Raw genomic sequence first — 27,571 nt, forward strand, 5'->3', positions numbered from 1 at the left:
GACTACAAAATGTTAGCTAACATTGAATTTAATTGTGTTAGAGACAGCACCCCATTGATAATAAAGCTAGGAGATATAGTTACTATGTCCTCCATAAGTACATAACTACATTTGCTTCTTTTGTATGCAGTTATGGACACATATTTGCACTACTTTCAATTTATAAAAATCTCCCCTGGGAACCTGAGTAGGAAGCAGAGCTCCATTCTTTTTAACTAAATCTTATTCCCAGTGTTATATGGTTGCTGACCACTTTAAAAAAGACAAACATGAAAAGGAAAGACACCCACTCACAACTAAAATTCATTTAGTAAGGGTAAGTCTACACTACCCGCCGGATGGGCGGGTAGCAATCAATATATCGGGGTTTGATTTATCGCGTCTAGTCTAGATGCAATAAATCGATCCCCGAGCGCTCTCCCATCGACTCCAGAGCTCCAGCGTTGCGAGAGGCGCAAGTGGAGTCGATGGGGGAGTGGCGGCAGTTGATTCACCGCCGTGAAGATGCCGCGGTAAGTTATCTAGGTATGTCGACTTTAGCTATGCTTTTCTCATAGCTGAAGTTGCGTACCTTATGTCGACTCCCCCCCAGTGTAGACCAGGGCTATGACAAAACACTTATACCAACATTGCATCAGTCGTGTGATTAAAGTTCCTTTGTGGGGTCCCAAGCGTCTACACCACAATTAAACAGCCGCTTAGCCCCAGTTAGCTGACACAGGGCAGCTGCAGGTGTCTAATTACAGTGTAGACATACCCTTAAGGTCCTGTTGTCCAAAGTGTTCAGTGTCCTCAAATCTCACTGAAATTAATGGAGCAAATTCTGTGCTGAGCCAAGGCTCAGATCTGTCTCCTAGCTGGGCCAGTGCCTACAGAGCAGTAAATCAATCATGATAAAGGCAGCAAGCAAACAGCAGTCATAAAGGCAGTCAGCTACCACCCAAGTCATTCTCCCATCCCCCTTTGGAAACCAAGTCTGAATCCTCCTCACTCTCCCACTGCCATATAAAACAGTGGCTAGTCTAGGCTTCTACTAATAATGACTGGGCAGCAGCCACTCCACAATCCTTACTGCACTGTCCTGACCAACCTCAGGAAACAATATCAAAGCTCCTCCCTGGGGATGTAAGAGGCCCTCTGTTCCTCTCTGGACTTGGCACAGTGGGAGTGGAGAACATACAAAACTAGGTGGGATTGGGCCTATATTTATCTAAGGATAGATTATGATAGGTACTACTCACTGTGAGTGAGGCTAATTCAGACTCTGAGAGTAGCTCACTGTGAGGAAGGATATCAGAAAGTGTCCCTCTAGTCATCTGTGGTACTTTTATTTATCCTGTTATTTGATTACAGGAATTTGAAAATCAGGTCCAGGGCTGAAGCAAAAACCCAGATGCTACTGAAATCTATAAACGGAAGGTGCAACCACACCTCCCACTCATTCACAACTTTAATTGTTCTGGGCTTGCACTAGGGTTGCCAGGTGTCTGGTTTTCGACCGGAATGCCTGGTCAAAAAGGAACCCTGGTGGCTCTGGTCAGCAGGCCGTTAAAAGTCCAGTTGGTGGTGCTGAGGGGCTAAGGCAGGCTAGTCCCTACCTGTCCTGGCACCACGCTGCGCCCCGGAAGTGGTAAGAAGGTCCAGCTCCTAGGCACGGGGGCAACAGGGCTCTGCATGCAGCCTCTGCCCCAGCACCAGCTCCGCATTCCCATTGGCTGGGAACCACAGCCCATGTGAGCTGGGGGGAGGGACAGTGCCTGTGGGCGAGAGCAGTGCACGGAGAGTCCTAGCCCCTCTGCCTAGGAGTCGGATCTGCTGGCCACTTCAGGGACGCAACACGGAGCCAGGATAGGCAGGAAGCCTGCCTTAGCTGCGCTGCACTGCTGACTTGGAGCCACGTTTATTTTGGGTACATATCTTTAAACTTTAGAAGCAGCATGGGAAAATGATGCTGGTGTTGAATGCGAGACAGATTTAATATTAAAAGACACTGGAATTTTAAGACAGAATGAAACAGCATTCATATTAGAACTCATCCTCTTTAGGGTGTCTCTTCTGGGGCCTGGAAAATTGTGTTAATATTTCTTAAAGGTTTGCTTTGTATTTGCATTTAAGGGAACTAGTCTCACTGTTGTTGCTGAAGGTTAAGAAAATAGAGTAAAGGAATTGCTTGGTTTTCTTTTCTTTCTTGCTGTTTATTTTTCATTTACTGATTAGGGATGAGAAACAAAAGGGAGGGAAATAAAAACTCACATTAGGAAAGTAAAAAGTCCTTTCCTGAGACTAATTATTTTGATTCACAAGGACTGTTTAATTACTGAAGAATTAATTACCAGTCATTCATGCTATTACAAATTTTAGTTCACCCTCCAACCTCAGATTAAGTCTTTATATCATTTTAACCTTTAATATACCAATTAAATAATACCACTTAATAAACCATTTAAACCTGTAATATACATATCAGCCCTTTTAAAATCCTCATATTAACACATCTACGTTTTCTTCTGAAGAGAATTATGGTGTTTCTGGTACATCCTGTCAGAACTGAACTGTGTAAAGCTCTCATGTTGATTCACTATGTAGACCACTTATGATGAGCAACATGAAAAAAATACATTTACTTTAACTTTTTGGTTGTCTTGTATAATTTTGAGATTTTTTTAAACTAGCTATTTTATTTCCTGGAGTCTAAATGGATTTCACTCTAGCCTCTCCTATTTCTACATTCACTGCTAAAAAAAATAATTGATCTTCTGCTTTAAAATTCCTGCTGTTTCATGAGCTCTGTTACAATTTGACATAATCTATTTCCCACGGACGTTGAAAAACATAATAAGGTCACAGCAGGGAGGTTTTAGCTTCATTAAAGAAGATTATTATAAAAAAAATGAAATGATCTAAGGTAAATTGTTTTGTCCGTGTGGTGTAGTTTGCACAGATCCACATTAATCTGAGCATATAAAGCAACAATACATTGCAAATGAGACACCTTATCATTCATTTCACCATGGGAGCCTCTAGTGGCATATACAAATGTCAATAGCTCGCATTCCAAGAGATTTCTACCTTTGTTAAATAAAAAGGTATTAAACCTCCTTGCAAAGGTCCAAAATCAGTCAATAAAAAGACTTATTTCTGCCTTTAAATTGTCTTGGAGACTTTGCTTGTGTCTAGCAAATGTAGATGGCACAATTATTTAAAACAAGTGAATGAACAAGGAAACGAATTGAAATTTTGACCCACTCAGGCTTCCATTTATCCTGGGAGCCCATAATAGAGGGAATGCACAGAAGGATTTAAGATAGAGCAATCACTGATTCTCTATTAATCAAGTTTAACTGAGACTAAAGTCTGACAGAGCGAATTACAAGTTGCAGGCTGTAAGGCTTATCAATTCATTACTACTTTCAAGGCTCTCCCTTCTCTCTTTCTCTTTGCCTTCAGCTGCTGGCAAAGGATGGACTTTTACAGTTCAATTTTTCAGTTTATTTTTGACTGCTTTTAATTAAATTTGATGGTCTGCTTCTGCATCAGTGAAGTTATTGGAGTTGCAAAGCACTTTGCTGTTATAATGATGGCTCCCTTGATGTCTGTTCATTATTAACTGCTTTTCAAAAGTGCTGCTCTCAACTCTCATTTTATAAATATTTAAATAACTCTGAATTTCTATAACAAATATCTGGGCACTGGAGATAGGGATTCAATTGCCTGTTTAATAGGTTTTACATAGCAATATGACTTTTTAAATAATATAATATTATTAATTGGGAAAGTGTTGTCCCTAAATCATGTTACTCATAAGTGTCAGCACAAATTGTAGCAATATTTCAAAGCATCAGTAATCAATGAATTAGTCAATAGTTTATGGCTTATCACTTTTGTGAGTGTATTTTTCACACATCTTAATTAATCAGAGTAACAGACAAATAAATAAATAAAATAAAACAAAACACATTTGATCTTTGCAATAAGATGTTGGAACAATATTACTCAAATTAACTTCAGTGCTTTCAGGAGTAAACTTTCATCTTTTATAAAGAGATTAAAGGAGCAAGAAGTGAGTTCTTGTGTTGAGAGGGACCTATCTAATTACTAACGATTTTGTTAATGTGTGAAGAGAGACTGCTCAACAGTACAATGAGGAGGGAAAATGAAGTCAGCAATCCTAAAATTTTCCTTCAGCCAGGCTTTTGTAGTGCTTAAAATGCTTAAAACAAAGGATTTTGCCCTGCTGAATAATGGATAGCTGCTTTGCCCCAGCTCCCCTGGGCAATGATTGTTAAATCAATATCATAGTCCTCTAAATGTTAAAGGCCAGCTTCTGCCACCCTTACTCATGTTGAGTAGTATCTTACTTTGCAAAAAGTGCCACTTACTTCAGTGGAAGTACTCACAGAGGATAGTATTACTGAGGGTGAGTAAGAGTAGCATAACCTGATACTAAATCATTCAGGAGTTAGGGACACTTTTGGATCATAAAATGGAAGCAGCACAGGAGGTAGATGGGCTGCTACCAAGTTCAAAAGGCATTTACCTATAACCTTGTTGACTCCTCAGCACAAAGACTGTATCTTTCTATGTATTTTTGCAGTGCCTAGAACAAATGGGTCCCCGATTGTTGATTAGATTATGACTTGACCTACACAGGTGAGCAGAACCTCCTTACACCTCTACACAGGCTACCTCGCCCTTACATCCAGGTGCACAGAAGTCACTGGGCATCACATGCCTGCTTAGTGTTCCACCATGGAACAGATGAGGGTAATGGGTAGGGAGGGACAGGGAATGGGTGGAGTTATGACTCTGATACACTTGAACATGCTGGCCGATCCAGTCGGTGTTGTGAATGTGACTGTGGTGGGGCACCTACCCCACCCCTATGAGAGATAGGGCTAGAGTAGGCCAGAGTGGCTGCGCAGAAGGGCAGCCAATCAGGAAAAGGCCTACTGGGAGCCAATCAGGGCCAGTATTACAGCCAGCCAATCAGGGCTAGGCTAGGCCCTATATAAAGTCTGCCCACGAAGGGAGCAGGCGGTCTGTCCCAGACCTTCATGGGGGAAGGTCCGTCTCCTGAGCAGAAGACAGACCCCTCGGACAGAGAAGTGCTCGGGGGAGCATATGTAAGCGGGGGAATAGTCCCGCTATTGTGGGGAACTTTCCTAGCTTCTGTACTACCCCGGTGAAGTGGGCTAGCGAAAGGATCTGAGTCCTCGCTCCTACTTCCTTTACCCAGTGGCCTCCCTGCCCTTGAGGACTCCCCTTCCACTCTCCTGTCTGGCAGAGTCCTCATAACTCCAACAAGGCTGGGCCCAGGATTCCTGGGGGGCTCGACCCCCAACCCTGCTGTGGTCACCTATCCTTGTAAGTCCTAGGCCTTCTTCTCAGGCCCTGGCTGTGCTGTAGGGATGCTGTGCCCAGGACAAAGTAATGTGGCTTTCCCTGTCTTGCTTCATTACAGGCAGAGGACAATTAAAGCACATTCATATATAAGGCAAACAAAGCAATCAAGCTAACAAGCAGGGAACCAACAACTTAGCGAGCTCACAAGGGGAAAGAGTCTGCACCCCCAACAAGTCTTCCTGGCTCTTGAGGCTAAGGCAATGGACTTGGGAAATAAAAGGGGAGCAAAAACACATTCTAGTTATCCATCACTTGGATACATAGCTACACTTGCAGATGTAGAGCGATTTGAGTTAAACCTGCCTTCGGAGAGTGCAGCAGGGAAAGCGCTGCAGTCTGTCCACACTGACAGCTGCAAGCACGCTGGCGTGGCCACATTTGTGGCACTTGCAGCAGCATTGGGAGCGGTGCATTATGGGAAGCTATCCCACAGAGCACCTCTTCCCATTCTGGTGTAGTGGCTTGTGGGAAGGATGCGGGGCATTCTGGGTCCTGTCCCAATGCTCCATAATACATCAGTTCACATCCCAGCAATCCCTGTGCTTCCGTTCACATTTGGCACCATCTTTCAACGTTTTTTGCACTGCGCTCTCTGTCTTCCCTTTTGGTCTGCGAGAATGGAGCCCGAACTGCTGAGGAGTACGCTGACGAGTCTTACCAGGATGTTACATTTGGCAGTCGAGTTACTCCTTATGATCCAAAAAGTGACAGTGAGGGCTCCGACGATATTGACTCGAGCAACACACATGAAACGAGTTTGCTTGTGGCATTCACGGACGTGCTCACCACTGTGGAATCCCACTTTGGGGCTTGGGAAACAAGCACTGAGTGGTGGGATCACATCGTCATGCAAGTCTGGGATGATGAGCAGTGGCTGCAGAACTTTGGGATGAGAAAAGCCACTTTCATGGGACAGTGTGAGGAGCTCGCCTTCACCCTGCGGTGCAAGGACACGAGATTGAGAGCTGCCCTGATGGTGGAGAAGCGGGTGGCTATTGCAATCTGGAAGCTGACAATTCCAGACAGCTACCGATCGGTCGCTAACCAGTTTGGAGTGGGAAAGTTGACCGTTGGAATCGTGTTGATGCAAGTTTGCAGGGCCATTAATTGCACCCTGCTCAGAAGAACCGTGACTCTGGGTTACATGCATGACATTGTGGCTGGCTTTACACAAATGGGTTTTCCTAATTGCAGAGGGGTGATAGATGGCACACATATTCCAATTCTGGCACCAGCCCACCTAGCCTCTGAGTATGTTAATCTGAAAGTGTATTTCTCTTTGTTTCTCCAGGTGCTTGTGGATCACCATGGGCGTTTCATTGACATTAACAGAGGCTGGCCCAGAAAGCTGCATGACACACGCATCTTTCAGAAAACTGGCCTGTTCAGGAAGCTGCAAGCCGGGACTTTTTTCTCAGACCAGAAGATCACCGTAGGGGAAGTCGAAATGCCCACTGTGATCCTTGGAGACCCTGCTTACCCTTTAATGCCATGGCTCATGAAACTGTACTCAGGGAGCCTTGACAGCAGCAAGGAGCAGTTCAACAACAAGCTGAGCTGGTGCAGAATGACTGTGGAGTGTGCTTTTGGCCATTTAAAGGGCCGCTGGCACTCTCTGTAGGAGAAGCTGGACTTGGCCGATGACAGCATCCTCACAGTTATATCCACGTGCTGTACCCTCCATGACATTTGTGAAGGGAAGGGTGAACGATTCACTCAGGCATGGAACTCGGAGGTTCAACACCTGGAGGCTGAATTTGAACAGCCAGAGAGCAGGGCTATTAGAGTGACCCAGTGCAGGGCTGCGAGGATGAGGGATGCCTTGAGGGAGCAATTTGAGGCTGAAAGCCACCAGTAATGTCTGGTGCCCTGCACGGGAGTGAAGTACAGTGGTTCCAATGTTAGTAGGAATCTGTGTTTGCTATGCTGACTTCCAGTGCCTGTTTCTTTCCTGGGCTAAGGTATCTTTTACTTTATGCAGTAATAAAGAATGTTTTCTAGGCCAAAAAATCCATTTATTGAAAAGAAACACAACTGCTTGGGAAACAGAAAGGGGGTGGGGTGGGGTGGGGAATGGTACAATCACAGATTTGCATATGTCCTGTTATCATGCTCAGCCTTCCTGTCTGGAGTGCTGTGCAACGAGTGCTGCACTTCAGGATGGCTGTACTGCATGGTGATGGGGGTTGAGTGCACTGGGTAAGGGTCATAGTTTTCAGGGCTGGGTTGTGAAGCTACAGGTGTTGGAGGCAGCTGGTGATGGTAAGAACCCGGATGTTGGGGAAAGTGGGTTGGAGGTGAAATAGGGGCACAAGGGAAAGAGTTTTGGGACAATGGCTGTGGGGGGGGGTCGGGCACAGTAGTGCTCCGCCTGCATGGCTACGAGCACCTGGATCAAGTCCGCTTGGCGCTCCATTATGCTTATCAGCGATCTGTGCTTTGCTGCCAGAGCACCGCGCTTTTGTGCTGGCGCTCCTCATTCTGCTGGCAGATCCTCCTTTCACTGTCCCGCCACTCCTGCACTTTTCAATTTTCATTACTTGAATGCTGCATTACTTCATGCAACATGTCTTCCTTGCTTCTATGTGGCCTCTTTCTGAGTCTTTGGAGTCTTTTGGCCTGGGATAACACAGACGGCTGAAATCTCAAGGTTGCATCTGTAAAGGCAAAATGCAACACTTAGCAGCAGCAGCATTGTTCACACCAGTCAGAGCAATGATTCCCCCATATTTAAGGGCAAGCACAGTCTAAACAATAGCATAATTTGCCCATCCCAAAGCAAGTGCACATAACCCACGGTAGCCCCAAAATGGTGAGTAAGCGTGACTGATTGTTTCATGGCTGTACTGTCCTCTGGGTTTCTGTGCCTGGGGGAGAGCTAACAGTGGCAGGGGGCCCCTATACTGAATACTGTCCCCATATTTTTCACAGGAGTTTGTCCTGGAAGATCTCTCACTGCTCAGGAGGGTGACCTGGGAAGAAAGGAAGGGTCTTCTATTGCAATGCGGATCCCCGCTGGCCAATATGCAGCTTGCCTGTGTGCAGCAATGGTCCTCCTGCCCCTAATGGCACAGTGGCACAGACAAATTAGCCTTACTGGGACAAGGACCACAGTGGCTCTCCCAAGAAACCTGCACAAGCACATTGCCAAAGTTCTGGATGAGACCTTTGAAGAGATCACTGAGGCCAATTACTGCGATGTGAGAGAGCACATAAATGCCCTATTCTTCATCTAGGCATGCATGCAGCCCTAACCCTCCTCACCCCAAGAGCCTGCTCCGAATAACTTCCTTCCCAAAACAAAAGCCGCTTACCGGCAACCTCCTCTGGTGTTTGTCCTTCCCCAAGCACTGGCAGCCGCAACTGGATACCTTCCTCCTAGCTTGAGAACAGCTCCTGGCTGCATGCATCTAGGGATTCCGGGGTGTTTTCCTCCGCCTCAACACCCTTGCTCCCACTTTGCTGCTCCTCCTCCTGCCTTGTTGAACTGGGCTCTGAAGTGTTCATGGTGGTACTCAGAGTGGAGGTGGGACTGCCCCCAAGTATCGCGTTCAGCTCTTTGTAGAAATGGCAGGTTGCAGGGGCAGCACCAGAGCGGCAGTTTGCCTTGCAGGCTTTGTGGTAGGCATTCCGCAGCTCCTGCACTGCAGTGCGTCCCGGTCATGGCCCCTTTCCATCATGTCCCTTGATATCTGCCCGAAGTTATCGTAATTCCTACAGCTGGAGTGCAGCTGGGACTGGACAGCTTCCTCCTCCCAAACACTGATGAGGTTCAGCACCTTGCCATTGCTCCATACTGGGGATTGCCTGGCGCGTGGAGGCGTGGTCACCTGGAAAGATTCGCTGAGAGCACTCCATGCCTGGCTGAGCAAACAGGAAGGGGATTTTCAGAATTCCCAGAGAATTTAAAGGGCAGGTCTGAGGGTTGGTCACCTGAGAACAGAGCAGTAGAGTTCAAAGTAATGACCAGAGTGGCTAGAACAGGCATTGTGGGACACTTCTGGAGGCTGATCAGAGCACAATAACGGACCAGGGAATCCATACTGGCGCCATGGTGCTCCAGTGGGGGCGCATCAAATGTTAATCCACTCGCCGAGGTGGAATACCAGGAGGACTCTAGCCGCGGAGTCAGAGTGCTCTACGTGCCTTGCAGTGTGGACAGGTAGTGAGCTAGTGCACCCGGGGCTCCTTTAATTCGCTCTAACATGCAAGTGTAGCCAAGACCTTAGGGAACAATGGGGACAGCACCTTCTAATTCTGTGAAAGTTGAATGCCGTGACTAAGAGGACTGGAGATGCTGGTAACTTGATATAAGTGAGAAAACAACTTAGACAAAGATTGTAACCTGATAAAATTCAGTTTTAGTCACTAGAAAGCTTCCTTGTTTTGTTGGTAACCATTTTCTTATCTCTGCTTATGTGATACATGAATGGTGTGGTGGGGGGAGGAGGAGTAGCTCCCTTTTATGGACATCCAGCCAGCCAGTTAGCTACAAAATCCCTGTTGTTAGTTATTCTCTACTTGCTTTAGCTGTAAAGGGTTAAAAAAAGCCTATAGGTAAAAGGAAGGGAGTGACCAAAAGAGTGAATGGGAGGGCTAGAACTTTTTAAAATCGGGGGGAAACTTTCCCTTTGTCTGTCTGTTGTTCTCCGGAAAGAGGGGACAGAGCAGAACAGGGTTGGAGCTATGCTGTAAAAAGCTGTAAACCAGGTATGCAAATCACCAGATCATACCTAGAATGACTCCATTTGAAACCCCATATATGTAAGTAGATCAGGAAATATCTAGAAAGACGCGGTTAGGTTTATCTCTTATTTCTGTGCTAACCCCCAAATGGTTTCGTTTTTCTTGTAATCATTAACCCCAAGAAACACCATTCTTGATGCTTAATTATTATATTTGCTCTTTTTAAATCTAGCTATAGCCTAAGTTCCCGATGTATTTTCTTTCTTTTTGTTTTTAATAAAATTTACCTTTTTTAAGAACAGGATTAGTGTACTAGGAGGTTTGCGCATACGTTGTTTAATTAGCTGGTGGCAACAGCTGATTTCCTTTGTTTTCTTTCTCAGATCTTTCCTGGAAGGGGGTGGTGGTGAAAGGGCTTGAGATTACCCCACAGGAAGGAATTCCCAAGTGCACCTTCTTGGGTTCTCACATGGTTTTCTATGCACTTGGGTGGTGGCAGCATCTACCCATCCAAAGTCAGAGAAAATCTGTAACCTTGGGAGTTTAGTACCAGCCTGGAGTGGCCAGTATTAATTTTTAGAATCCTTGCAGGCCCTCACCTTCTGCACTCAAAGTGCCAGAGTGGGGAATCAGCCTCGACAGCTTAGTATCACTTACATTTCTATTCTTTGTTAATAAACTTATTTTAAGGTTTACTATAAACCATCTCAGTGTTGTTATATTGAATTAAGTGTGAGTCTTCAGTTAAACCAACTGACTCGTGTTTATACTGTCTCTTTGGAGGCAGCAATGTTAATAATTTCTGAGAATGTCCAGTGAGACTGGACACTACAGAGAGATGTCTAGAGGGAACTAGGATACACAGATTGTTGCCTGCAAGGCAAGGTAAAGTGTAGCAGAATTTCAAGGAGTTGGCTGGTGAAGCAGACAGACCGGTGTGGCAGGGAGCTGGTGCACAATCTAATCTCTAGCAAAGCTCACTCTTGCTAAGACAAAGCGGTAACAGTGGCTTATGGTTCCAGGCTGCCCTGAGGAAAGCGCCACAGTGAACAGCAGCAAATTACTACCAGTCCAGAGCAAGGGGAAGCCAGGAGACAACTGCATCCAGAGTTGTGTCTCTGAGTCACAGAACCTTCTAGGGGTTGCACCTGGGTAGGTGCAAGCCATATCTAGCCATCTGACTGGAGTCTCTAGCAATACAAATAAATGCATACATATACATGACAAGGTATGGTGCCTCAACATGGCTGTGTTCTTTAATCTTATGTATCTGACACCCTTCATGTTAGGGTTTGCTCCTGCTCGACTTCAGAGGGAACTGACGGCACTAGAGGACACCTCAAATAATCAGGCTCTTACTGCTCATGAAAGAAAACAACGTGTGTTGTCAACAATTCTGTTTACCTTTAATTAAAAACCAAGGAGTAACTTAATGAGACGTCAGGCTACATTCTTCTTTGGCAACGATTAGGTATGAGTTTTTTTCCCCTAGCAAAAAAAACAAAACAAAAATACCCCCAACCCCCCCAAAAAAACAACAACAACAAAAAACCCACAGCTATCTATAGGGTGGATCCGAGTGATTGGAAGACGCATAGTATCCTAGTGTGCCATATGAGATAGGTAGCTAACTGAAACAAGTTATTTTGCAAACAGTCTTAAGTCACCAGAATTTCATAATTAAGGAGTCCCCATCCCCAACAGTCATTGTAAGGGCTTGTCTATCCGGAGAGACTCAAAAATTAAGCCAAATTAACTAAAAGTGTGAATCTGAAGTGCATTTGTTAAAGCACATTAACTCAGTGTGTGGATGCTTTCATTCAGAAGTAAAGTGGACTTAGTTCAATTTAACTAATTCATCATGTAGACAAGCCCTAATTTTGGGAAGTTGAATAGTACTCTTATCGAAAGACAAAGTATTGTACATGGTGTGTCTGATGTTTCTTCACTTACTACAGAGACAGGAGGTCCCTTAAGAGTTGCAATAAAAATTAGCAAAATATTCTTAGAAAATATTCCCACCTTATTTTGGGGGAAGTGGCAGAGGACTGTAATAATATAATAAAATCCAGATAATTCACACCAATGACTCAGACACTCCTTGAGAAATACTGTACTTTTCTAGCTAGCAAGTTAGTGAATGGACCTCAGTAAAAAAGTAATGGCAATGTATCACCAAATGTACTAAGTTCATACATTGTATCAACAGTAGATTAATTTTAATTATATTAATGATAATACCCTAAAAATATTACTAAATATATAGTAGAATGTTTTTGGTTCTTTAATTAACTTACTAATATCAGACCTCACCTTAAAATTTGCTACAGAATCTTTGCTAAGAAGTGGTGAGAGAATACAGTTTTGATGTGTGATGGAATAGTAAGTTTCATGTTAAGATTTTTGCCTGAACAGCTAACATTTAAAAATTAGTTTGCAGGTCTACAGTAATCCTTAAAAAAAATCCTGCAAAATAGATTTTCTTCTCTTTATCTACAGTTGAGAAATATAGCAAGGATGAGACCAAATTTTTCAAATTTTGGTGCCCAAATTCGGTTCTTAAATGCATATTCAGGAAACATTTTTTTACATAATGCATTATCAGCTTGTGGAACTCACTACTACAAGACAACACTGAATCCAAGAACTTAGCAGGACTAGATAGTTAAGTGGACCCAGTTTAAAAGTTAATTTCATTTTTAGAGGTGTTGCTGGCTCTGTGGTTTTCCATAGTTTAAGCATTGAGAATATCACTGGAATCATTCATACCTCTAAAATCATAATAAAATTTATAAATTAACGCTTTGCATTTGGATAATGACAACATCCCCAGTTACATTACATAAGATAAAATGCATAGATACATAGATTTATTCAATACAAGATAAAATCATAACATGTTCATGCCTCAGGAAAATAAGCCAACCACTAACTGAGTTAGTAAGAAATGTATCCTGTGGGAAAGTTATTCCATAATTGTCCATCACAGACAATTCCTCTGAAGCATCAAGTAACTAGATACAGTTGGAGAAAAGATACCATACCAGATGAATCATTGGTCTAATCTGATATGCCATTGCGTTGTGATTCTATGCTATGGATCTCTATTAGTAGCCTGATTTTCCACCAGTGCTTAAAGATCATAGCGCCCACCAATGTCTGGCATCTCTGCAAAACAAGTCATTTAATTAAGTGCAGAAGTGTGTATGTTGATACATAGCTTAAAGAACTCAAAAGTAAAATTTTGACTTAAGTTACTTGCCAAAGTTCCCATTACAAACAGACCTTTGGCAGAGGCAGGAATAGAATTAAAACATCCTGGCCCCAATTCCTTTCTCTAACCACTAAATTACTGTTCTAGAAATCCAGTTTTCAGTCAATTTTCAGATTTTTTTTTGTTCTATTTTATCATACAATTTGTTGTTGTTGTTTTGGGGGTCTGGTTCTAACCATTAAGGGAACCATTACACATTCCATTCCCCCACATCTGTTTTTCATCAGCTGGCAAGCTTGTTTTCCTGGCCACTAAGAATGGATTGCAGTGAATCGTTCCCAAAACACACTCAGATCCAAATGACTTAAAAGAAACCTAGTTTCTTAGAATACCAAGATCAGATAAACAGTACCAAAAAAAAAGCATACTTCGGTCTAGAACTCCCATGCCTCACCTAGTTAGGTCCCGAATCCTTGACATCAAATAAAAGCTCACATTTCAGGAGATAGCCTTTGATGACTCTACACTGTAGCACCTCATAATTCTGGACCCCAGTGTCAGTGAGCTTTCACATTTAAATCCTGGAGAGATGTGTTCTATAGGTCTTTGAAATGTGCATGTGCAAGCTTGTATTACAAATTACTGAGGGAGTCCAAGGCAGAGACACCCTAGGATTTCACAAAGAAACTCCAATTTTTGCACAAGTGCAATATCTTGGTCAGTGCTTTTATTATTGTTTGGGTCTACCGAGGCCCAAATTATATGTAACAATTTCATTCAATAAGAACATAACAATGGCCCCACTGGATCAGATCGACAGTCCACTTAGCCCAGAATCTTGTCTTCTGATACTGGCCAGTGCCGGGTGCTTCAGATAGAGTGAACAGAACAGGACAATTTATCAAGTGACCCTGTCATCCAGGCCCAGCTTCTGACAGTTGGAGATTTGGGGACATCCAGAGCACGGGGATGCATCCCTGCCCATCTTGGCTAATAACAACTGATAGAACTATCCTCCGTGAACTTAATGAATTCTTTTTTGAACCCGTTTATACTTTTGGCCTTCACAACATTCCCTGGCAACAAGTTTCACAGGTTAATTGTGCATTATGTGAAGAAGTACATCCCTGTTGTTTTTTTTAACCCTGCTGCCTATTAATTTCATTGGGTGACCACTGGTTCATGTGTTATTATGAAGGGGAAAACAACTCTTCCTTCTTCACTTTCGCCATACCATTCTTTATTTTATAGATCTCTGTCATATTCCCCTTGTTCTTCTCTTTTCCAAGCTGAACAGTCCTAGTCTTTTTAATCTCCCCTGATATGGAAGCTGTTCCATCTTCCTAATAATTTTTGTCACACTTTTCTGTACTTTTTCCAATTCTAATTCATCTTTTTTGAGTTGGGGCAACCAGAACTGCATGCAGTAGTCAAGGAGTGGGAATACTATAGCTTGATATAGTGGCATTATGATATTTTCTCTCTTATTAGCTATCCCTTTCCTAATGGTTCCTAAAATGCAGTTAACATTTTTGACTGCCACTGCACACTGAACAGATATTTTCAGAGAACTATTCATGATGACACCAACATCTATTTCTTGAGTGGTACCATCTAATTTAGATCCCATTATTTTGTATGTATAGTTGAGATATTTTCCAATGTGCATTATTTTGCATTTATAAACATATTACATGCATTTTTGTTTTCCTGAGCAGGTAGCTGACCAACTCCTGTCCTTTCCCATATTAATTTCAAATGCTCCTTTGAATTACGTATATCATCAGGGGAGTTTTATGCAAAAATTAGCTTTTCCCCCAATCTGAGTTGAATTATTAACATGTACCCACTTTATTGAATATTAGATCTCTTACCTTACAAGAGCATGCCCTAACCAATGGGGGCATTCTGGACCAGATCTCTCTCTCCTGTTGAAACTATTCCACTTACATTAATAATTATATTTTCATTAGATCATGGACTTGAACTTCGGCTTCCTCCTCCCAATAATCAATTATCTCAGGATTGTGCACAAAATTTTCAACAGGTCAATATTATCTTCCCCCATCACCTTTTCCTATACCTCTGAATTTCATGACTTACCTCTGAGTCAAAAAGTTAATTTCCTTCAGTCATACCCTTAAAATCTCCTTATGTTCAATAATTCCATATTTTCAATAATACTAAGATAGCAACTAAGATTTCTTTACAGATGGTACCCCATCTGTCACACTCAAATTCAATGGGAATCTCATGCTTCCTAAAGAAACCTGCCCACTAAGGCCTACTTGCTCTTCACCATAGGAAGAAATCCAATTTTTATGTCTCAGCTGTCTTTTCCCCATTCCATCACCAGCTAATCTGAACATTAAAAAACCAAACGCGTCAGTGAAGTTCCACTTCCCTTATATAGTTTTAGCCCAATGGTTTGTGCATTCATCCAGGATGTGAGAGATCCAGATTCAATTCCCCCTTCTGCCAGATGTGTCGAAAAGATTTGAACTCAGCTCTCCCACCTACGGAGAGAGTGTCTTAACCACTGAGCTGTGGGGTACTCTGGGGTGAGTTTTCTCTCAGTTTCTCCTATTGAAGCTGTTCCACTTTGTATAGAATACCTGAGTAGTCGTTGGGCCGAGAGAGAGCAAGTATAAGACTGGCAGTATAGACTGGTGATTACGTCACTCACCTGGGAGGGGAAAGCCCAAGTTCAAGTCCCCACTCCAATGAAAACGTAATTATTTATATAAGTGGAATAGCTTCAATGGGAAAGACAGAGATCTGGCCCAGAACACTCCATTGGTTAGGACATGCTCTTGTGAGGTGGGAGAGCAAAGTTCAATTTCCTGGTCTACATGGGGCAGGGCGGAAAGAGTTAAACCTGCATCTCCCACATTGGGTGAGTGTCTTAAATATTAGGCTCAAGGTGATGGGGGGAAGGGAGAGTCACCACAATCTCCTCCTTCAACTGTTTGTGAACACTACCAAGTCCCTTTGTGAATCTAGCGCCCCAAGTTTTTTGGCTGAAACTATTTGGCAAATTAATGTCAAATTTACACATAGTTTATTTGCCAAATAATGGAGCTTTCGTTGACCTGCAACTATTTGTCTGAAAAAGTTTGCCTGGCTCTACTCATCACTGAAACACAGCCACCATGGAGGTGAAAGATGCACCAATGAATTTTATTGAAACAGAACATGGCACTACTATACTACCACACAACACTTCAGGAAATACAGTGTGAAACCAGGACATACAGCGACACAGGCTATTGCTATTACACATGACAATGTGCCACCTTTATATTTATGAGAGAGATTATTTTAACGCAACCATTTAACTGAGAAATAAAACAGTATGTCTGTTTTCCACACAGCTCTACCTCCCCGGGCTCACTTTTGTCCGAAAGCATTTTCTTGTTCTGGGTGGCTTCTTCTCTTAGCCTGTCAGACATTCCCTCCAGCTATCTCATGTGGTACAGTATCTGATTTGTATTACATCATAAATGACTTTAGAGTGTGTGTGCATTTGTGTATGGACCTGTGTGCGTAGGCTCCAATTCAGGAAAACATTTAAACATGGGGTTAAATCCCTTCCTAATCAAGAGCATTTAAGCACTTGCTTACGTGATATCCTGAGCAGGCCTATATGTCTGAATTATGCCATGCTTCATTAGTTTCATTACAAACCAAAAACTCACACCAAATTTTCTGGAAAATTCGGAGGCTTGCAAATCTTTTAGTGAAGTTAGGGTGAGATTTAAGTGAACTAAGGCTGAGATGTGCTCAAACTTGGGCTGATTTAAAGTTTTATGGGGAAAATATGAAACTCAGCAGTTCTAGATGGAGTCACTTTGATGTCTGGGTTGTTTGAACCCAGAATTCAAATCAAAACTCAATAGCCACAAACTCAGCCAAAGCAAAACTGGAAACAAGTTTGTATTAGCCATTTGATTACCCCTTTGCATTACAGCTGAGTTGTTCACAACGCTAGTAAATGTGTTGGATATAAAGGGGGATCAGGTGTTATATTTATTGATGATATCCTCTAAACCAGTGAATACTTAAATACATGATTTCTGCCTCTGTAAGCAATGATACATTTATGTGCATACAGGCTGTCTGCCATTTATATTTTCACTGTCTGAATATTAATGATTTATTAGACTACAGTAATTGAGATGGCTCTTAAAAATAAATGCAACTCTTACATATCCAAGATTGGAAGGTCTGGGATATAGAGAGGTACTAAAATGCTGTCAATGTGTTTGGTCTGAGACACTAAGCTACTTAGTCAAGCACTTAGAATTTATTTCCTACGAATTATTGAAAACATACCTTATCAAAGAAAGATAATTAATCATTTCTAAAGAAATGTTTACCTGCAGACATCCTGCTTGTAGGTAGCAGACTTATTTGTATTTGCTAATTAGAGGCAATTGTAGGAGGAAAGAAAAAAGCAACAGAGTATCTTTAAGACTAATTAAAAGAGATAGACTAGTCCAAGTAAATACAGTGTGAAGTTCAGATTATATGCTTTAGTGATTTTAATTTTCAGATCAAACACTACCCTAAAGAAGGTGATCAGTAGAGAGCCAAGTGCTGCCTTTAATGTTTTATTCCAAACCACTCAAATCACTTTGGTACCAGCACAAACATGTTTTTGTTTATTTCAGCACATTTATATGGAAACTTTAAAGGTTTTTTTTTTAAAGACACATAGATGAACACGTATTTCTGATTAAATATGTGCCACTGAAATTGGATAAATAGGACTTCAGGAAATTAAGATGGGAAAGCATATGTAAACTTCAAATGCTTGAAGTTGATGACAGTTTCCTACTTTACTATACTTCTGCTTTTGAAATGTTAGTTCTGATAAAAGAATTTCAGGAGCCAAAAAATACATCTTTTTCTTTAAAAGCAAGTGGTGACATGCAAAATACTAAAAAACTGTTTTGAATTAGTCAGTATTTCAGTTTGTATTTGTACACATTAATATTTTAAATGGTGTACATGTGGGGGTGTGCATGATACACAAAAAAAACCTCTGTAAAAACATTACGGTTTCAAAGTCAAGAACTCAAAGATTAAGAAATGCCATAATTTGCAACCTTAGTTATGGCCCCCTTGTGCTTATTCATTATTCTACAGTCTTTAATTACATGACCACATCCGCATACTGTTTTTTCCACAGAATCACTGCCTCACTCAGTGCTCAGGACAGACAGTTAATGAGCAGCTATTCAGCATTTTGCTTCTTCCTCATTGTTCAATGTGTGGCCTAGGTCTTATTTACTACACACTATTCAGCGCCTGCTCTGTAGACCGAAATATTAATTTCCTCAAAAGCTTTTCTATGGTACTTATCACTTCAGTGTCCTCGTGCTTCACAAACATTACTTTCTTCCCAAAACCTCTGTGAGGTGAGGGGGTAAAATTATCCCCATTTTACTGATGGGAGATGAGGCAGAGAATGAAATTAATAAGTATCCACTAATTTTGGGTGCCCAATTTGAGACACCTGTGACCTGATTCGTCAGAATACTTCATATTATTTAGGTTTCAGAGTAGCAGCCGTGTTAGTCTGTATTTGCAAAAAGAAAAGGAGTACTTGTGGCACCTTAAAGACTAACAAATTTATCTGAGCATAAACTTTCGTGAGCTACAGCTCACTTCATCGAATGCATCCGATGAAGTGAGCTGTAGCTCACAAAAGCTTATGCTCAAATAAATTTGTTAGTCTCCAAGGTGCCACAAGTACTCCTTTTCTTTTTGCATATTATTTAGAACTTTTTATGTTCAAAGAACAGTTTCTTTGACTTCAGTTGCAGCTGTGAGAGCACTTCTGTAAACCAAGCCCCAGGGTCTTAAGTCAGGTACCCAAAAAATTAAGAATAGAACCAATGACCACCTGTGAAAAGTTGGTTTAAGTGTCTTGCCTAATGTCATATAGGAACTTTGGCACCGGCAGGCATAAAATCCATTCTCCTGGACAGAAAAATTGAATGCTAGCAGTGTGACCATCCTTTTGCTTCTTGCAATTCCATATCTCATACCTTTCAACTTCTGCAACAAATGAGGCACCAGTCGTACAGATAACAGCCTTCTTTACTACGCTATCATGATTCATCCCCAGAACACAGGAAGTTGCATGATCAGGGTCTAATGTTGATAGAGTTGCCACGTGTCTGGTTTTCTACCGAACGCCCGGTTGAAAAGGGATCTTGGCGGCTCGTTAAAAGTCCGGTTGGCTATGCAGCGAGGGTCCGGGACTAAGGCAAGCTCCCTGCCTGCCCTAGCTCTGTGCGGCTCCTGGAAGTGGTCACCAGATCCCTGCAGCCTCTAGAAGCATGGGTGGCCAGGGAAGCTCTGGGCACTGCCCCCATCCTGAGAGCCATCCGTGCATCTCCCATTGGCCAGGAACCGGGACCAATGGGAACTGTGGAGGCGGTGCCTGTGGGCGTGAGGGCAGCATGCAGAGCCTCCATGGCCTCCCATGCATCTAGGGTCTGCAGGGACCTGGCGGCCACTTCCTAGGATCAGCAGTAAGCACCACTGGGCCCAGCACTCCTAGCCCCCTTGCGCACCCAAACCCGCTGCCCCAGCCTGGAGTCCCCTCTTGCACCCAAACTCCCTCCCGGAGCCCACAACCCCCAACACCCCAACCCTCTGCCTCAGCCCCCTCCTGCACCTCAAACCCATCATCACAAGCCCCACCCCAGAGCCCACACCCCCAGCCAGAGCCCAGAGCCCTCTTCCACATCGTGAACCCCTCATCCCCAGCCCTACCCCACATCCCACACCCCCAGCCAGAGCCCACACTCCCTCCTGCACCCCAACCCTCTGCCCCAGCCCGGTGAAAGTGAATGAGGGTGGGAGAGAGCAAGCGGCGGAGGGTGGGGGTGGTAAAGGGGTATATAAAACACTTTCAATTAGAAAGACTCGAGTGAGTCCACTAGGAGCTTGTAAACATTAGACTCTGAAGCCATCTAAGCCCAGACCCACCAGAGATTCAGGATGAAGCACTGGATTAATACTCTGGATATGTTGGTTCAATTGGCAGCTCTGTTACAGTATTCCTTTAGGGTACTGAGCAAATGACAATCTATAAAATAAAGATTTGCATACTTCCTTTCTCTTGCCATTGTTTTTTCTTGTCTATTTAGACTGGGAGTTCTCTGGGGACAGGAACTGCCTCTTACTATGTGCTTTAACAGTGCCAAGCACAATGGAGACCTTATCTCTATTGGGACATCCGAGAGCGACTGTAATACAAATAATGAACAACAATAACCCTACTCTAATTTTGCTCAGATTACCTCTCCAAGGGCTTGTCTACACCACCGAGATTTTAGCCTTGTCACTAAAAGTCAGCGTGTGTATATGCTTTTTGTCGGTATTTGTCGGCACTTTTGCCAACAAAAATACTTCCAGCCCCACGAGCGGCGTTGGCTTTGTCGACAAAGCCACATTCACACTGTCACTTGCATCCGCAAAACTTTGTCTTTTATCGGGGGGCTTTTTTAAGTACCCGTGAAAGACAAAAGTTTTGTCGACAACTTCTGAGTGTAGACATATCCCAAGACACTTGTAAGCGTTGTAAACACCATTTCAGTGTAAAGGCGGGGTGGGGAAAATTTTCTAAGAATTCTGTCATGCCCCTCATTCCTGCCATTCTGCTCACTGAAGACCTTTTGTGAAGAAACTTGTAAGACTAGGCACAAGTATAATTAATTCCCATGTTCTCAATGTGCCTAATTTCTTTATCACAGATTTTATCAGAGGCATCACATTCTGTAGCAATTTTGTCACCTAGTCTGCCCAACTTGTTCCCTTGTATGTGTGTCGGGGGGGAATTCTACAGCATTCCAGTTTAAGAGTGGTCATGAAGTACCAATAAAGAGGTGCATCTGGCTGCCTCTAATGCTGGTCTGGAGCAGGTTACAGTATCTGTAACAAACTTAGTACAATGTCCTTCATATTTCATTCTCTGTAGCTCTCTCCATTTTGGATTTAGCTTTGTAGTTCTCTTTAAATTGAATTAAATCACATTTCTTAGGAAGGTTCAAGCTGTTGCCCAGTATGAAATAAGGTATTTTTTTTCTATTGGGTAAGCATATCTAAATAATTTAGCATTGCTCTTCCTGAAATCTCATGAGAACTAGCTCTCTGAATTACTACATACTTATTCTCCTGAATTAAGTCTCCCTTAGAGGCTGTCTGGGAGGTGTGTTCCAGTGCATGGGTGGTCTCTTGATTAGAGCAGAGAAGTGGGAGGTGTGAGTTCTGGGTTCTGCTTCCAAATCTGCCAGTGACTCTGTGTGTGACCTAGAGTACCTTTCAGGGCCTCAGTTTACACAGCTGTAACACTGGTATATTATTACTCGCCTACTGCACAGGGCTAATGTGGTTAATTGTCTCTGAAAGCTGGACAACATTCCCTAAAAGTTCAAAGATGCAGCATGATTTTATATTCCATATGAGCAACTCTTGGATGACAGACACTTTTCCACATATAATCAAAAGCAAGAAAAAATTAAACCAATTAAACCTTTTTGAAAAGTCTTACTCCTCTCTTCCTGTAGGTCTCTCCTTTCCAACCTCAGTCAGGTGATACAAAGATTCTTCACTCCCCGGGCATTATTAGGATACTACCTCAGCTTCTCAGACCATGCAAGGGCTGGCTCAAGTATTATATTCACAAAATTAAGTACTGTAACCCTAAAGCTTGAGGTTGCCAGTATGCATATAGTTTTAAAGACCAGGACAGGATCATATCATTTTAATAGAAACCCAAAGTGACTTTGCAGAGCATGTAATTTAAATATAAACATGTAACCAGAACAGAGAAAACATCCTTTGAAATATCTGATACCCTGTAACACAAGTATGACTCCAATTTCATGGTGCGACTAATTACAGGAAATGACCAACCTCCAGAGTGTTTACCAATATTACATAAAACATACCACTTCCAACTAAAACCCTCATATGTAACAACCAGAATCTCTTTGTGATAACAATAACAGTCCTCATCTCTGCAGCTGACCTCATGACATTAGCTTAGGAACATACAAAATCTATTAATAATGGTGTTTTAGAATAGGCAGTTAGAAGACTGTTTAAAGAGAAACACTGAATAAAACCTCTTGGTCTTTTGCATAATAGAGAAATGGGGTGTATGAACTCAATACCATAACTAGAAGAATCTCCCCATTCACATATCAATTGTCAGATGCTGGACTGTGAAGGCCCTCAAGGAAACTTTAAAACGCAACTAGTGTCAAAAACCTCATGGGGACCCATACAATGTAACATGTAGCAAAGTAGGATAGAACTTTAAAAAAAAAATGAATAAGAACACCTCCACCAATCAATCTTACTCTCCATTTAAGTCAAGAACAAACTTCATTAAGTTGCTTTCTTCTCTATGCATCACCAGACAAAAAAACCTCAGAGCGGAAAAACACATTTCCCTGCATTTATTTGAAACACTTTAAAGATGACTTGTTTTTTATTTATCATACAGCATACATAATTATGAGTTAAGGTTAGTTTCCCTTGGCCAGTTACGGAGCAAAAATGTAACACACCACGTCAACTCTATCATCATGCTTAACAGTCAGGTGAAACAGCGCCAAGGTACAGGAAAGCCAGGATTTAAATCACCCAGGGACTGCAGTTCAGCTTCCTCCATTAGACTGATTAACTGCAAGCACTTCTGACAAGCAATATTTTCAAGAGCCTCTGACCAGTTAAGGATTAAAACATGCTGAGCTTTGAGTATGTTCAGTAGTATCTTCAGTGCTGAGATTCAATTATACTATTCATGTTTTCTTACTTCACCCATTACTATGGTATCTGAACACCTTCTGACATTTCTTTTCTCTGTTCTTTCATCTAGTTGGAAAGTTTATCCATCAGTACCCTTCAGCTTTTTAACAGATCCTCCAGGCATCCTATAGCCATTTCATTGAGTTGCATTGCCATAGGGATTTAGAGGGAGTATTAACAAAGGGGAGAAACTACCCACCATTACTTTGGCTAATCTGATTTTTCTCTTTCTGTGAACTCCTACTGGCAACCGACTCTCTGGACAATTTGGTGAAACTTACACTTACTGAACATTAGACAAATCAATGTTTAAGGTTGGCTGAAAGCAGTACCTAGTATATGGTAATATTTATAATCTGAGAGTCCACCAACTGCTTTAAGAAAATAAAGGAAATGTTTTGGTGTTTTTCCCCATTCCCCCCGCCCCATTTGTGACACTAAGATTTAAGCCTAAACATTCTTGTTCCTCTCAAATGAGGTCAACTTTGTGTGGCAATTCTTTTATTGTGCTGTTTTCTGTTTAGGAGTATCCCCCATAAATATCATCCCTTTTTCCACAGTCTTCCCCCTCCCCGCCCCCCAAATGCACTAACAATGCTAGGAACATTCGTAACAATGTACCCATTTCTGATAAGACTGATTTGTGGAGGCCTCATATAGGCTATCATTGGAGGCCTCAGTTGTCTCAGTGTATCTTTCCCGCACTAACTCCCTCATTATCTCCTTCTCTGAAAAATGTATTTAGAAAGCAGCAGGTGCCACTGCTCCATATTAATTTCGAGACTGTCTCACACTGGGGAGGATTATGATTAAAGCAAATCCCTCTGTAGATTCCAAATTTTGCGAATTCCAGAAGTTAGCTCTGTATTCAGTTGATAACAATGTTTCTTAGTATTTTGGTGACATCACTTCAAAATGGTAGAGTTGGTTCATTTCCCCCCAATTTTTTAGCAAGATGTGGACTTCCATCAATGATAAAAATTTCTTTTTGAATTCCTTTCCAAGGAAGTCAAAGGATTTTTAAATTAGGCTGAAATTAACCAAAATAATTTGTGTGTCCATTGACGTCTGATTCAAAAACCAGTTGGAGAACACTTCAATCTTTCTGGTCACTCGATTACAGACCTAAAAGTGGCAATTCTTCAACCAAAAAAACTTCAAAACCAGACTCCAATGAGAGACTGCTGAATTGGAATTAATTTGCAAACTGGACATCATTAAATTAGGCTTGAATAAAGACTGGGAGTGGATGTGTCATTACACAAAGTAAAACTATTTCCCTGTGTTTATTCCCCTCTCCCCCCACTGTTCCTCACACATTCTTGTCACCTGCTGGAAATGGCCCACCTTGATTATCACTACAAAAGGTTTTTTTTTTTTTTTCCCCTTCTCCTGCTGGTAATAGCTCATCTTACCCGATCACTCTCATTACAGTGTGTAAGGTAACACCCATTGTTTCATGTTCTCTGTGTATATAAAATCTTCCCACTGCATTTTCCACTGAATACATCCGATGAAGTGAGCTGTAGCTCATGAAAGCTTATGCTCAAATAAATTTGTTAGTCTCTAAGGTGCCACAAGTACTCCTTTTCTTTTTGCGGATACAGACTAACACGGCTGCTACTCTGAAACGTATCCATAAATGTTTATGTTTAAATGTTTTCATACTTTATTTTTTTAAATAACTGGGCACTGTCTTAGCTGAGTACTTATGTTTACCTATCAGAAGGCAGTGTCACAAATTTTCTGAAAAGAGATTTATATAATGGTGCAAGAACATTTTGTTTCAAAGATAACTTTATGCAGAACATTAAAACAGAACCTCTGAATTACCAGCACAGATAAAGGTATTTTCCACCACTGCATTACGAACTGAATTTTTAATTCTGTTTTGTTGTTAGAAATCAGCAAACTTTGTAAATTAAGTCTTAAACAAACCTCCAGATTTGTAATTTTGCCTACCTGGAGTTGAGGCTGATCAATTCTTCCAATGCTGGCACCAACATTCTGTCAGTCAAACACTTAACTCGATTATCAAGGGCCAGGAGAGCAGCTTCCTTTTATTCCACCTGGAAAAAAATATTGTGTCAGTCATTTTTTTCATGGTCTTCCAAGCATATGACAATTCATTATGTTATCTTTGCCTGTCACATTAAGGGTTCATCAGAAAACACACACAAAGGACTGACGCATAAACTATCCGACTCTGACTAACTCCTAAATTTTTAATACAGCATGTGTATAGGTGAATGGGGCCATCTATACTTTATTTTATTTGATGTGTCTATTACGAAATATATTAAGTATTATATTCATTTATAACAGTTCAATTAATTAAAGGATATATTCATTTAAGATAAGCATTTCTAAACGCTCAGGTATCAGGGGGTAGCCGTATTAGTCTATATCCACAAAAACAACAAAGAGTCCAGTGGCACCTTAAGGTTATTTCTAAACACTGGCATTGAAGTGTACCAAATCACAACATCCAACAGTGGAAAATAAAATAAGATTTCGACCACACTACATTAGAACAGGGTACCATTTGTAGTAAGAAACTGAGCTTAAAGTTGCATTTGCATTAGGTCTTACACTACTGATATTGTTTTTCCATTGCTCATCTTATCTCTAACTAGTAGAGAGTACAGAGTCTGCACAACTACAGACAACTGATCTATTGATTTTTAAAACTGAAAGGCAAATATTTATTTGTTGCTGGGTTTTGCTGATTTGAAAAATCCCAGATGCCACAGCAATAGATTCCAATATGTTTCTAAATGAATACAAATATAATACAAGGTGAAATGTAAAACAATGCATAAAATATTTATTTTTCATTTTAAAAATTTATTTTGATTAAATAACTAGAAGATCACAGCTTTTTCACAGCACTCTGAATGAAGAGGAACGGAAGGAACGAAAGAAACATAAGTAAAGATAAAAATTTGAAAACTACATACACCGTTCACCAGATATAAATATTTTAAATACAACAATTCATAGCAATTTCATTATATATTATCTGCTAGAAGATACCTCTCTGGTTTAAACAACAAAACCAAACCATCCCACTACTCTATCATATCTTAGCTCCCAATTCTATTAAAACATACAGTGCATCATCTCACAAACTCACTATCTTGAAAGAACAGCTTTATGGTGAGATTGTATGCTATGCTAATTATGAGGGCATGTAGGCAATGTTCAGAAAAAAATCACAGCTATCTTAAAAACATGTACATGTTTATCCATCAGTGTTCTCTATTTCTAGGGTATGCAGTTAATAAAAGGAAATGTATGTGGTAATAAGGCCAGGGAAGCAGAATGGTTAATGATATACAGCTAGTCACCAAAACTCAATAAAGAAATATTGGTCAAAGAGTCACTATGAGTCTGACAAGGCTGTAACCTTCCAGCTACTGTGGAACTAGCTGAGAGAATTACATTGTTATGTTACATTCTAATAGTATTTTCATAAAGAATGAACCACAAATTTAATTCCAGACAAAATTCATGTTAAAGTGGAGTTAAGTATGAGAGCACATATCAATAATTTATGGCCAAATGCATACATACAGTGATGTTGTGATTATCCAAAACCCAATCATCAGAGCCCCAGGAAATTCAATGTTAAATTTAAATGTAAAGTAAATCCAAAGATGATGAAGTATAGAAATTCAGTTAGGATACCAAAACAACCTTAATTCTCCTCTGTAGTAACACTATGCAATAACCACATGATTACGAGTAAGGCGTGTTAGTGTTTGTGGTTCCAGATTAGATTAAACTGATTTTTTAGACAAACATTAAATTTGTCTCTCTCTTTTTCCTTCATAGTGTAAATTCTCATCAAATTCATTCTACACTGAAGGTAAGTGTTATAAACTTAGGGAGACTAGTCACACTATTTTTTATGTATAACCAAGAGCGTATTAATATTATTGTATGGGAAGTGAAGTCCAAATTCAAAGAGGTGTGGGACACCTGCAACTTCTATCTATTTCAAATGTAATTTCACCAGGCTTTAATGAAGCCATTTGCTCTCAAAACCCTTTTTCCCCTTCCTCATTTCAGGCTTCAATGGGAGTTGCAGGTATGCAACATTTCCAGAAATAACCATAAATGAGGATAAAATTAGCACAATAGGCCTGCAGCTTAGAACATGAATCAGCACCTGGAATTCCCCAAACACAGAGACAGCAGCACAAGAGATTTCAACTTAATTGCGGCACCAAAGTATGTGCTGGCAGATAGGTCCAAGGTTGAGGAATAGACATATGATGTGCTCTTTTACTGCTCCTGGTTTAGAGCCCAAAACAAGCTCTTTGGCTTCCAAGCCCACAGATGTTCCACACTCCTCCTGGATGGCAGAGCTGATCAGACTTAATTAAGCTTCTCCATTCTCTCAGAACCCCATTTCTCTCCTTTGATTCT

At 41.5% G+C, this 27,571-nt stretch overlaps 1 protein-coding gene across 44 annotated transcripts in view; it reads right to left on the bottom strand.

The window, feature by feature from the left end:
- PTPRD (protein tyrosine phosphatase receptor type D) overlaps nucleotides 1-27,571 on the bottom strand; it is a 1,647,138-nt gene that overhangs the window by 1,176,316 nt on the left and 443,251 nt on the right. For all 44 annotated transcript variants that reach the window (XM_074953350.1, XM_074953349.1, XM_074953347.1 and 41 more), the window contains one exon: nucleotides 25,100-25,206. The gene's annotated coding sequence lies outside the window, so the exon portion shown is untranslated. The remainder of the gene's footprint in view (nucleotides 1-25,099; nucleotides 25,207-27,571) is intronic.

The sequence above is a fragment of the Natator depressus genome, chromosome 5, assembly GCF_965152275.1.
Source record: "Natator depressus isolate rNatDep1 chromosome 5, rNatDep2.hap1, whole genome shotgun sequence".
Lineage (NCBI taxonomy): Eukaryota > Metazoa > Chordata > Testudines > Cheloniidae > Natator > Natator depressus.